Here is a 12819-nt window from a genome sequence, read left to right on the forward strand (position 1 = left end):
TTTACCTAAACTTCGTCCTTTTGTGTTCAAACGGCTTTGTGACTTTGTAAACCCATCATTTTCAACAATGTACTGCGTAATAAATAATTAAATAAACACCATTAAAATTGTCTAATGGTAGGATTCGAGCACAGAAGCCTGATATTGAAAAAATTAAGCCACGGGCGCATGTAGCAACAAGCGAATGAAACGCCCTTATGAATTTATCGCGGGCATGCCAGTGCCTTGAGACGCTTGGCGCGTTTGGATTTGGCCACCTGGACAAGCTCAATAGTTGTAATTAATATCAATTGTGCGTGCTCGCGGCGTCTTCTGCACTTCGAAGAGTATAGATTGCGCTGAAATTTACGACAATAAGATTTATATAGCGTTATATACAAAGCCACAAAAGCGTCTGAATCCACAAGCACGAAAATCAGACAAATACATGTACTTCCCATCATTCCCGTGGTGGTACAACTACTGCAGCGCCAGACTTCCCTCTAGTAATTATTGTATGAAACTCTATAATGTGTGGGGCCGACACTGCGAAGAAAAATAGCGAAGAGATTGCCTTCACAGAGAGTTCGCTTGCAAAGGCTGGGCTGCGTTCCCGAAACCTCTCTCCTAATTTATTTTCATCCTCCATGCTTACTCGCTTTAATTTTGGCTGTGTTGCAACATGGGCCGTAGACGACTAAACAGACAGCTAATTGGACAGCGGCAAATTTCGCTCCAAATCTGACGAAGCTGGTATATGGCGCATTGGAATATGGCAGTGTGTCGTCTGGCGGCGAAAACGTAGCTGTTTTTGCGATGACAGCCTTGGGTGCTGGAGCGAACCGGTCTACTGCAGCGTCATCTGTCGCTGCAGCTGGCACTGAAGCAGAGAGGTGCTTTAATAATACAACACAGGGCCTCCGGGATCAACGGTTTCAGTTGTCGCGGTGGTCATACATGTCCGCGCGAAGCTCGCCGAGTGCTTGCTGCGGCTTTCCCTGCCCCGTTCGCGGCATTTTTTATGCGCACGGTACGCGCTGGGTTTGTTAAAGGTTTCTGTCGCTCTGTTTGTCTGTCTGTCTGTCGGTGTGCGTTTGCGCGCGAGCATGTGTTCCATGACACGGTGGCCTAGCGGCAGAGCATCCGCCTCGTATGCGATAGGTACCGAGCTCAAATGCTGGTGCCGCTAAATAAATAAAATAGTTAATAAAATAATAAATTAAAGAAGAAAAAAATACTCACGCCCGAACAGGGACTCGAACCCTGGACCGTTAGGTTAAAAGCCTAACGCTCTACCGACTGAGCTACCCGGGCCACGGGATTACAGCTCACTGCACCTTCGACTTAAAGTGGATTTTGGCTTGCGTAAATAATAATCCCCGACATTTTTGAGATCGCTAGTCGGCTCGAAAGATCATAGGCCTAGAGCGCGAAGATTTCCGCCGATGCAGCCTAATCTGGATTGCCTTGGCTGACGATGGTAAATGAAAACCGAACTGCAAGCTGAAGGCTTCCCTTGTTAGCGCGCGCACGCGCGCCTCGTGTTTACTACACAACGAATCGAACAACTGCAGGCTTTTTCAAACTGAGCGCATTGGGTGTATTCTTTTCCTTCACCGGCGTTTTGCGGAGCGAAATGTCCAAACGGTGGTGGCGGTCTTCGTCATCGAGCATTATTATTTTTTTTCTTCCACGAGACCTGGTGAGCCCTTTTATGTCTGATTCAGCGTGAAAGGAATCCCGTGCAACCCACCTGGCACAGTGCAGGTGCTGCTTCCAGGCTATCCCATCCTCGTGTGTCTGTTCATACAACTTCAAAATACTCCATCACAAAGCGAGAGAGATAATTCATTTGATTGAAGGGAGAGGGGTCGGCCTGAGCTAACGCGCTCCAGCCTGCTACTCTGCACAGGGGTAGGGGGAACAGGGACATAAAAGTGTGATGAGGGATGATGATGACATAAAAAGAGGTATGCGCAACGGTGAAAGCAAGTTCAACATTCTGATAATAAACATTCAGAAAACTTATTCATGAAGCCACTATGTGGTTCCATATCTATTCAGTAGTCACCAAGTCAGGTGAACTTAAAGGCGCCAGGACAAAGCTGGTGTGTGAGCCTCCCCTGCGTGAGCAGCACAAGCGCCAAACAAAAGCTTTATAGCATGTACAGAACTGCGATAAGCGGCTCCAGCACGGCGAGCATGCAGGCAGAGGTAGCAGAGGCAGCACGAACCGGCAGAGGTGGTCGTGGCGTCTGTGCCCCGCTATGTAGTTTTTCTGAAATGGCTTTGTGGCGCTCCTTTCGCGAGCGTTGGTCACTTTGGCAAACAGATTGAGCAGCCTCTTCACGTGAAGATTGGTCTCTTGCCATCTGTCGAAGAATGCGAACTTCTTGTTTCACCTTTGGGCATTCCTTCGAAGTCGATTCGTGAGAGCCAGTGCAGTTGGGACATTTAAATGAAGACGCATCACAGTCGGTGGTATTAGGCTCTCCGCCGCAACGCGAGCAGGTGGCTTTGCTTCTACAAACAACGCTCACGTGTCTTATCTTTAGACATTTCCGGCACTGAACAGGCCTCGGAACGAATGGTCGTACATGGTGTATCACGTAGCCCACTTTGACAGATGCTGGTAATGTCGAAGAAGCAAATATTAACTTGATACATCGGGACTTTCCCATTCCCAAGCGGTGAATCTCAAGAATGCGCACCAATGACCTCAAAAGACTCTTGAGGTCCGCAAGCTTGATGTCAAGCTCCACGTCGCAAATCACAGCAGTCGTTGTCTGCTTCCCGTAAGTAATAAAGGAGCGGACGGGGATTGCGCTTAACTGTGGAATGGTCTTTAACTTCTCCAGTATTGTGGAATCTTTCACATCTATTGTCAGGATGTTCTTGTGAGCGGTGATCCTGATCTCGTTGATTTGCCCAGGGGCCACACTTCGGTTAGAAACTTCCTGCTGAGGGAGTTGGCGCTGTGTGACGTCGAGAGCGGCACATAAGAAACCATGAAGGATTCCTGCTCGCTCTTATTTGATGAAGTCGTCTGAGTCGACATACGGCGCATCTTCTGCATACGGCGGCCCATGACTACGGTGTACTCGCTGTCAGAGTCCACGGCTTCTGGCGTTCAGCTCTCCCAGGAATCGAGCTGGTCCGAGCTTCCAAAGGCACTTCGTCCAAAAGTGAGCGATCAAATAGACGACTGACCTTGCTCAGGTTGTCGTGGGAACATCTTCTTGCTCATTTTTCATGAAGTGACTCTCATGAAAATGGCGAAAACGTAAAAAATTTCGTAACAGCGAGAGGCCCACAGCACCAGTGAGCTCTGAGCACTTCTTCCTCTTCCTCTTTTTCATAACAAAAACATGCGTGCATACGAATGGAAAGAGCAGACGAGTGTTTGTCGTCTGCAACCAAAACACTAAATTAAGCAGACGATCAGGAACATTGCATGATCTGTGATTGGAAACGTGTAAGCTTAGACAGCGTTAATGAAGTATCCCAAGAGTCTGTATCGTTAATTTTCTGCTAGTTATATTAATTTCAATAGCATTTTGAGAGTGTTTTAGTTTATAAATGCAGAAAGTTTCTCACAACATATTTAGATTGCGCGTGCTAGATTACGATTTAGATATAAATTGCGATCGCAGCGCCCGTTTGAGTTTGTTGGCGTCGTCGCAAAAGGGACCACGGTTGTCCCATTGTTTTGCTATGTGGACGACGCACTGCCTCATTCCAGTACACCTAGAGCTACCTTTAGGCCCCCTTTAGTGAGCTTCCTAAACCGAGTCCATAGAGAAACTCTAAGTATACCATAAAGCCAGCAAAACGGGAAAAAGCCTTGAAGTCAAAAACGATTCGGGCTACTTTGCTTTTCCAAAACAGATGGCGGCTGTGCAAAAGGCTAGAAACTCAATGGAAAGGTCGTCCGCTCACAGCATAACGTATTCACGCTTTCTTTTAATGCGCTTAATGTAAGCGATGTTGCGCTTTTCATAGGTGTGCACATGTAAAGTGTTAAAATACAGTTATAGTATGTGCTTTCATTAGCTTTTTCTTGCCAACGCAAAGTGGCATCATGCCACGGAGACGTCTCTTCCAGACGGTTCCAGACGTGTTCCATTACTTAGGCTCGGAGCTGTCTTCTTAACTGTCAACGTAACTGTCTAGACTGCTGGCCAAATACCTTAGGACAATTTTTTTCCTACACTGGCCACACGAGCATAGCTAGCATAGGAAGTCGCCGTTTTTTTTACGCGCAAGCGTACATGTTTAGTCTGTGAAATCGGCGAGTTAGGTCGGAGGCCGCCGAGCCGGGAGAGGGAAGCGAGAGCCGGAGGAGGAGGGGACCTTGAGAGGGAGACGAGGAGGGTGCGCGGGGAAGGTCTGGGATGGTACGGAGGGAGGCGCGGTTGGGGGGAGGAGGAAGGACGCGGAGCGTCGCGGAAGAGGAGGGTTGGCGGAGGCACGCTGGGTGCTGGGTGCACCTCCTCTGGCAGTTGCTACGGGCTCTGTGTGTGCTATGGATGTGCCGGGTTCGTCTGGCTATTTAGAGAGGCGGAGCACCGGGCAAGAAAGATGGAGCCGAAACATAAGCGACGGCAGGCCGAGCTCGGCCCCGAAGTCTTCGGCAAGCGCCGGGCGAGCTGAACAAGACCGGAAAAAAGGCGCGGGTTAGGCGTGCCCAGGAGACTCCCGAGGAACGTGCTTGACAATGCGAGTGTGTCAGGCAAGATGGCATAGCTTAGAAACTCCGGAGCAGTACCCATGCGCTTGCGCCTAACCTGCGTTCACGAAGTGAAGCGCCACTATTATTTCTTTTCTAATAAGCACAGAAGAAGTGTAGCTCCGCCCACCTACACGAAGGCACTTATTATAAGTTTAGCAAAAAATACACTTTGTACTCAACTCCGGAGTTTTACGTGCCAAGACCATGATTTCATTATGAGGCACGCCATAGTGGTCAACTCCAGAATAATATTTACCACCAGGGGATCTTTAACGTGCATCAAATGCACGGGACACGGGCGTTTTTGCATTTCTCCCCGATCGAAATGCGGCCGCCATGGCCGGGATCTGTTCCCGCGACCTCGTGCTTAGCAGCGCGACACCATAGCCGTTAAGCCACCGCGGCGAGTAAAACTACGCTTTCTACATCGCCGTTTCATAAGTGTTTAGGCAACAGACGACTGAGAAAGAGTCGCCAACGTGTGGCGCCATTTCTTCTGCGTCTGTCGCTGTTTTCACTATATATATATATATATATATATATATATATATATATATATATATATATATATATGTATATATATATATGACGACGACCGTGAAGGTTCGCTGCGGTGACTTCAGCGAAGCGCTGGCGCGACCATAAGTCCCAAAGGAGGGTGAGATTTTATTACTCCAAGATAAATTCATCTTATTCACGGAGGTTTCGTATGAGCACAGGCTGATTCAGGCTCCGTGGTGTGCTGCGCATTGGTTGTCCTGGATTTACTGCGCCGCAAGCTTCATTGTAATCTCGGGTGCTCTCGTGAGGCTACCGCTTCTTGGTATTATTTTCATTTTCGCATGGTAAATGATCTCGCAGGGCCAAATCACATAGTAAACTTAAACAGAAAGGAGCGCGCAATAAGGAAGAGGCGCGCTTTTACCAGTGACTGGCTGACGGACTCGACCCCAATAACTCAAGGGAAACCCTCATGCAAGAACTGTGGGTGCCGGACACCCGCATGAAGATCCTGGACGCCCGCATCTTGGGCGCTTCTACAACGGCGCTGTTCACCATAGAAGGCCCCACCTACCCAAGCTGGTCTGCTACGGAGGGTGTGAATACTCATGCCACCGGTATAGGCCGTCCCAGCAGTTCTGCCGAATGTGTATGCAGCCGGGACATCATCCGAATGTGTGTCCAAACCCCAACACGCCGGTTTGCCGCCGGTGCGGCATGTCGAACCCACCCCCCACCCACGTTTGTGAGCCAAAATGCGGACTCTGCGGTGGTCAGCACGAAACCGGCACCAAAGAAAAGAGGTTGTCTCAACGGGACGGCCTCCCGAAAATATACAATAACCGCTGGTTCGACTCCGAGGACTCAGCCGACCGCAGCCGCAGCCAATCCAGGAGCCGATCCAAGTCCGGAACTCGATACCGGCAGCAGCAGCCACACCCACCACAAATGCGGACACCGCCCACACTGATGCCGAGAAAGAAGCAGCAACCCGCCCAAGACACAACCAAGCAGGTGAACTGCAAAGGCAGGGACAAGAACTCCACTGCTCCTCAGACACCCGAGTCCCCAAACTACAAGCTATTATAACAGCGCAAAATGCTCGGATAGCAGAACAAGACGCCAAGCTCGCAGCGCTTATGGCCAAACTAGACAAAGTAATCAAACAAAACACCGCGCCGCCACCCACCACACCCCCACAGCAACCCGACGAAGTAGTGACACACCAAACGCTACAGCAAACACTACAGGACATGGAGAAGAGAGTAGTCAGCTCCCTCACAGAAAATGTCACCCAACTATTCAGCGTGCTTCAAGCCGAGATTGAAACCATAGCGGGCAACCTCGCGCAAGTAACTGCTGCACAAAACTCACTCTAAATCTCAATACAAGTGCTCCAGACTCAAAGCCGAAAACGCGCCTCGTCACGCGATCAAGGTCCCTCCCGCAATCGCAGCCACGCCAGTTCCATTGGGAGCGATGCAGGCTCGCCAGCTCACCTAACCCCCCAATATCACCCAAACCATAAGCCAAACAAGACCTAACACATAGAAATTTGGCAGTGGAACTGCAGAGGTTTCAGACGAAAACAAAGACTCATTAAGCAATACCTCTACACCACTCCCATAAGACCTGACTTTATCTGCCTGCAAGAGATAGGAGCCGAAAGAAACCAAACGCTAGCCGGCTACTACACAATTCACCAACTCCACATGGCGACAGTTGCAATCCTCGTTGCAAAAGACATCACTGTCATCGAGCACCCTTTATCGGAACCGGACATTGAGCACTTAGCCATAGAGATAGTGCCCAATAAACGGGACCGAAAGGGCACGTTTGTGGTTAACACGTGCAAGCCACCAAAATCAGGAAAAGCCGATTTCACCGACCTCCTTTTCGAAGCAAATCGACTGGCGCAAGCTAACCAGCCTATCGTAGTTGGGGATTTCAACTTCCCCTACCATGACTGGAGGTATCAGTCAAACTCAGCAAGAGGAGTGGCAGTCGCGCGAGCAATAGAAACCCTCGGACTGGAATTCCTCACCGACCCTTTATATCCGACCAGGGAAGGCAACAGTGTCACCCGTGACAACAGAGCCCTGACCTCACCCGGACGAAGAACGTCGCCGACGCCCCGTGGACGAACCCAGGAGAAATCCTGGGCAGCGACCACTGCATAGTCAGCACGTCCATATCATCTTCCAAAATTGGAAGTATTCTGGGCACCGCCCATATCACCGACTGGTCCAAATTCCGCAATGCACCCTTTCAGTCAGGTCCCATCCAGTCCATACACGTCTGGAGCGAAGGCATCAAACAAGCATACAGGACAGCAACAGAAACAATACACCACACACCGGAGGCCCCAGACGTAGACCGCCACCTACTCAAGCTATGGCAGAAGCGCGGCCGGCTCGTGGGAAGATGGAAAAGACAACGCCTAAACAGAGCCTTCCGCCTGCGAATTGCACAGCTCGCGGAGGAAGCTGAAACATACGCCACCGACCTAGCACAGCAAAATTGGCAACAATTCTGCGAGTCACTGCGGGGAACGCTGGGAACCTCCCGTACCTGGGCAATTCTGCGGAACCTCATCGACCCCTCTAAATCAAAATCACGATCTGCACGCAGCCTGAAGCGCATTGCTCACCTCTTCCCGGGAGACGACGCAGCACTACCTCAGGCTCTAAGGGACAAATACATCGGTACTAGTACCGCCCCACCGTGCTCTGCGACCTGCCAGGGCAAGGAAAATCCTGCACGCGACGCTCCCATCTCTGAGGCCGAGGTGCATACCGCCGTCCGATCGTGCACCCGAAACACAGCGAAGGGAGCAGACAGAATTAACAACGCCATGATCCGCAACCTGAGCAAGGTACAGATCAGGAACCTCACCAAGTACCTCAATGACTCGCTCTGGGAGAAGAATGAAATTCCCTGCGAGTGGAAACACTCGGAGATCATAGTAATTCCGAAATCGGGCAAGAAGCCGGCGATCGAAGCACTACGACCTATATCTCTTACATCGTGCCTGGGCAAGCTCTACGAGCGAGTAGACCAGACACGCCTCCAACACTACATAGAAGACAACGATCTTTTTCATCCCTCTATGATTGGCTTCCAGTCGGGCGTGTCGACGCAAGACGCCTTCCTTCTCCTGAAGGAGGAGGTTCTCTACAACATCCCGAGAGGTGGCCAACACCTCATTATTGCGCGGGATCTCAAAAGTGCACTTGATAACGTGTCTCACGAGGCCATTCTCTCGGAGCTCAGCAATCTCAACTGCGGCGAGCGCACGTTCCAATATATCAAGACCTTTCTGTCCACTCGAGCGGCAACAATAGGAATGTGCGACACGAGATCGGACCCTCAAGACATGCCCAACAAGGGCCCACCACAAGGATCGATCATCTCCCCGCTCCTATTCAACATCGCCATGATCGGAGTCGCAAGGGCTCTGCAACAGGTCCCGAACATCGGATACACCCTGTATGGGGACGCCATTACGATCTGGACAAACACCGGCCCCCTAGCCGAGAAAAAAGACACACTCCAAGCGGCAGCAATTAGCGACGAAACTGAGGCCATTTGGTGCGGGCTACACTGCTCACCCGACAAATCCGAAGTTATCCACATACAGGGACACCACTACAAGTCACCTGGCAACCTGAGCATCCTCCTACACGGGGTCTCGATCCGGGAAGTGCCACTCATCCGGATCCTGGGTCTCTGGCTGCAGAGCGACGGAAAGGTCAACCACACAATCCAACTGCTCAAAACTACAACACAGCAGATCTCTAAGATGATCGGCCGGGTGGCCAGAAACAGAAAAGGCATGCGGGATGAGGACACAATATCCTCTGGTGCAGGCGCTGGTCATCAGTCGCCTCTCCTACGGGCTCCCACCGTATACATCCAATGTGAGCTTGGAAGCTTTGGGACTGCACAACACGTTCGAGGAGATTCAAGAGGCGGTCCTCCTGTCCCAGAGAGAACGCCTCCTTTCCACAGTGACAGGCCGACACATCCTCAAGCACATCGGCTACGAGGCGGACATTGGCGCCATCCAGTCAACCACTAACATTCCTACACCGTAACGGGCCAGAGTTCACGTGGCCCCGCTCCCCAAAAAAACATGTCTCAAGCTCACTGTGAAGGCAGAAGAAACGCCCGACTGGACTATCTCAAACGCATGGTGGGACGGAGCCCGAAGACGGTCTACGTTGTCGCTTCCCTATATGAGGGTACATCGAATGCAGCAGCAGCCCTGGTTGTGGACTCTTCTTACACAGAACTCTCCAGCATCTTACATTCGGCGCTGTATGGTCACAGAAGCGAGAGCTGCGGCGATGGTGCTGGCTGTTCAATACCGGGACGCGACCAACCGAGAACTACAAGTAGTAACCGACTCCCAAGCGGCGTGTCGGCTCTTTCTAGCAGGCAGAATACCTAAAAAATTAGGTAGCTTCACGACTAATCCATTGGCTACAAATTCATCACTCAAACACCAGATTACGTGGGCCCCAGGACACTCGGGGCTGGAGGGTAACAGGTCGCGGACAGGCTAGCTGGAGGACACACAAACCGAGCGGCCACGATCCTCGATTTCACAACCACCCTCCCCGTCCCCGCGGCTTACGGCGCGAGACTTCAATACCTGCGCAAACGACGACAGCTTTACCCCCCACCACACAAGGGGCTAAACGCACAGGAAGCGCGGGACTGGAGACAGCTCCAGACCAACACTTTCCCCAACTTACACAAATACAGCATCTTCTCAAACCAATACAAAGACACATGTCCCTGGTGTAACGAACAGCCCACTGCCTACCACGTCACGTGGGGGTGTACGAGCCCCAAACCGCCAGACGTACAAACACAACAGCCGGAGGAGCAGTGGGAGGCCACCCTGTCCAGCCCAGACCTGGAGACCCAGCGCGGACTGGTAATCCAGGCGAGAGCAGCAGCCAAGGCCACTGGGGTTTTGAAATGAAGTCTCTACTCGCTGTACATTTTTTCTCCGTATTTTTTACCTCTTTTGTGAATATACGTTTTCTAAGAGTACTACTATCGCCGATGGCTAGAGTGTCCTGAAAAAAGAAAAGCTCTCCCCATTGGGAACGCGTGGTGCCGCTGCAGTAGCCCACTGGTGCCTATGTACTGCGGAGCGACTAGGCAGGTATTGTAAAAATGCAAGAGCCCAACCCAAGGCGGCTTTGTTCCAAATGTCCCCAATTCTAAAACTCTCTGATTAGTCGTGATTTACGGCGCATTCGCGGAATATCAACTGCGTGTCAATAAAGACAGGAAGCTCGCCCGCGTAAGCTATTCGTGCTGCAACACATGCTTACGTTGGCCAAGAATGATTAAAGCACTTGCTTGAGAGTCGCGTCTTACAAGGGTTTGACCGGTTAAATCAGCGTTGTACCCCAACGTAGGCTCCCATATTGTGGAAGTAATGGCCTTTTTATTGAAATTTTGTGCTTTACGTAAAGGGCCCCTCACCAGGTCTGGCCATTTTGAGCTGACAAGCGCAGAGCATAGAATGCGCGATAACGACCGTGTATGCAAAGTATTACATCGCTACGCGCCGCGGAAAGATATGAAATTTCAAACCGAACGCCGTTTTCCCTTCTCCTCGCGGCCGCCGCGCTTCAAGCTGGAGGCTGTTGTACACGTGCAAGTGCGCCTACGTACACGTGTTTGTGATGTGACGTCGCCCTTGGTGACATGTGACTTCGAGAATTATTCAACGCAACATCTGTTATTTGTGTATTATGTTGCTAGATTAGGTGAATTAGAGCTTAGAGAAATAATAAAACACACACCGAATATCTGCATGTTTTTGTTTTACTTCGCACCGCAGCAACAGAGGTGTTCTTCCGTTTCGTCTCCTTGTCCACACGGCGTGCAGTCGCATTCGCAGACACCAAAAGTATGTCATTTTCTACCTTGGGGGTTCCAGCGCGGGATCATGCTCTGTGATCCGCTTGTGTCTGCCTCAGTATTCGCGTACCACAGACTCATACCGCTAATCAAGTGTCCTCGTGCACAGCGCCCAAAATCGTGCGCTGCGCGAAACGAGACGATTGCAACAGCTCGCGCGCGACACCGTCAGCGAAAGTGCACCGCGTCACAAAAAAACGAGCAGAAAAAAAAACGAAGGCGGGGCCCGTGACGTATGCGTCACGTGATCCTCGGGGTCCGGTATGGGAGAACGCACGGAAGAAATTTCGCTTGCGGAGGCTACAGGGGTCAAGTGGAGAGAGTGTCTGGCTTGGCAGTGGAGCTCGCCTCCTGAAATCATGGGTTCGCGGCACTGAAATATTTCTATCTCGGCTAATAATGAGCCGAGTTGAAAAGATTTTGCAGCAGAATGCTCCCTAGAGGACACATAACAACTTATCAATCAATCTTTATTTTCATTCTGTCAATAATACCGAAAGAGGGACTGCGACAAAAAGCTGTTTTTCAGAACAGCTTGACTAGGCCACGTCCCTATAGAAAAATTTTGGAGTGGTAACAGCACTACCGTAAAATAAATCAAAAATTGAAACTTAACAGACAGCATAGTACTATAGGGCACACACTAAGTAAAGGAAATGTTAAGGTAATACAGAAGTTAAGGCAGTTTTTACAGTCGTCATAAAGATACATACAAAACAGTTAGAAAAAATGAATATCTGAAATGCTATCAAATTACAAATGTCTAGAATAAATACACTGAATGTACAGGAAAAAACAATATAGAAACAATAGAAAAAAATATAGAAACAAACAGTTACACACAACCAGATGAAACAATTCGATACGGTTATGGATCTGATAAACGAGACAAAGTTTGTGATAAAACCAGTGTTAAGTAGTAGAAATCTCAGAGCTATACATCACTGTGTATAACTTGCGGATATCCTGATATGAACAATCAAACAAGTCAAGATTGTTAAGGTCATAGTGATTGAGAAGGGACGGAAGAGTGTAAGACAAGAGCTCTTTTCCGGAGTTTAATCGTGCTGTGTCTACTTGCCAGTTTCGTCCATGACGCGTGGGATAATTGGGATATGACGCGATATGACATGACGCGTGACATAAACATCTAGCGTATAGCAAAAATTTGCTATGGGGCCTGGTGAGGGGCCCTTTAACGTTATATGTTGGAACTTCCGGCATAGCAAAGAAAATGAATTTACCTCCTGTGACACTGTTCGCGTGTTTGCGATGGCGGGTCTTCCTGGATGATGGTTGTGCTCACTGACTTAGTGCCCGGCCCCGAAAATGGATGCCTCTGCCGAGGCTTCCCAGTGCACTGCGACTTGCTGAAGCACGCAATCATCCAAAACAATGTGAAATATACATAGAGGAAGAAGAAGAAATATTGTTTAAATCGTGAATTTAACTAAGGAGAGAAAAATTTCGGAATGGTCGCGCCTCTTGGGTTGCCCTTTTTCTCGTTCGGGATAAAATGATATTTATTTTTGACTGCAGGCAGGGTTATGGCCTCACGGCGATTAGAAATGCTAAGTCAAAGTGTGTTGTCATTCATGCCAGCATTAAAACCATATACTACACGGTTCTCTACTTGTTTTTATACTACAGCCCCAAGCAAG

General features: G+C 49.8%; 1 non-coding gene across 1 annotated transcript; it reads right to left on the minus strand.

The window, feature by feature from the left end:
- Positions 1 to 1220: 1220 nt before the first annotated feature.
- TRNAK-UUU (transfer RNA lysine (anticodon UUU)) lies at positions 1221 to 1293 on the minus strand. The gene has a single exon. It is a non-coding gene; the product is annotated as a tRNA-Lys (tRNA).
- Positions 1294 to 12819: the final 11526 nt, after the last annotated feature.

The sequence above is a fragment of the Dermacentor variabilis genome, unplaced genomic scaffold (genome assembly GCF_050947875.1).
Source record: "Dermacentor variabilis isolate Ectoservices unplaced genomic scaffold, ASM5094787v1 scaffold_12, whole genome shotgun sequence".
NCBI classification, from domain to species: domain Eukaryota; kingdom Metazoa; phylum Arthropoda; class Arachnida; order Ixodida; family Ixodidae; genus Dermacentor; species Dermacentor variabilis.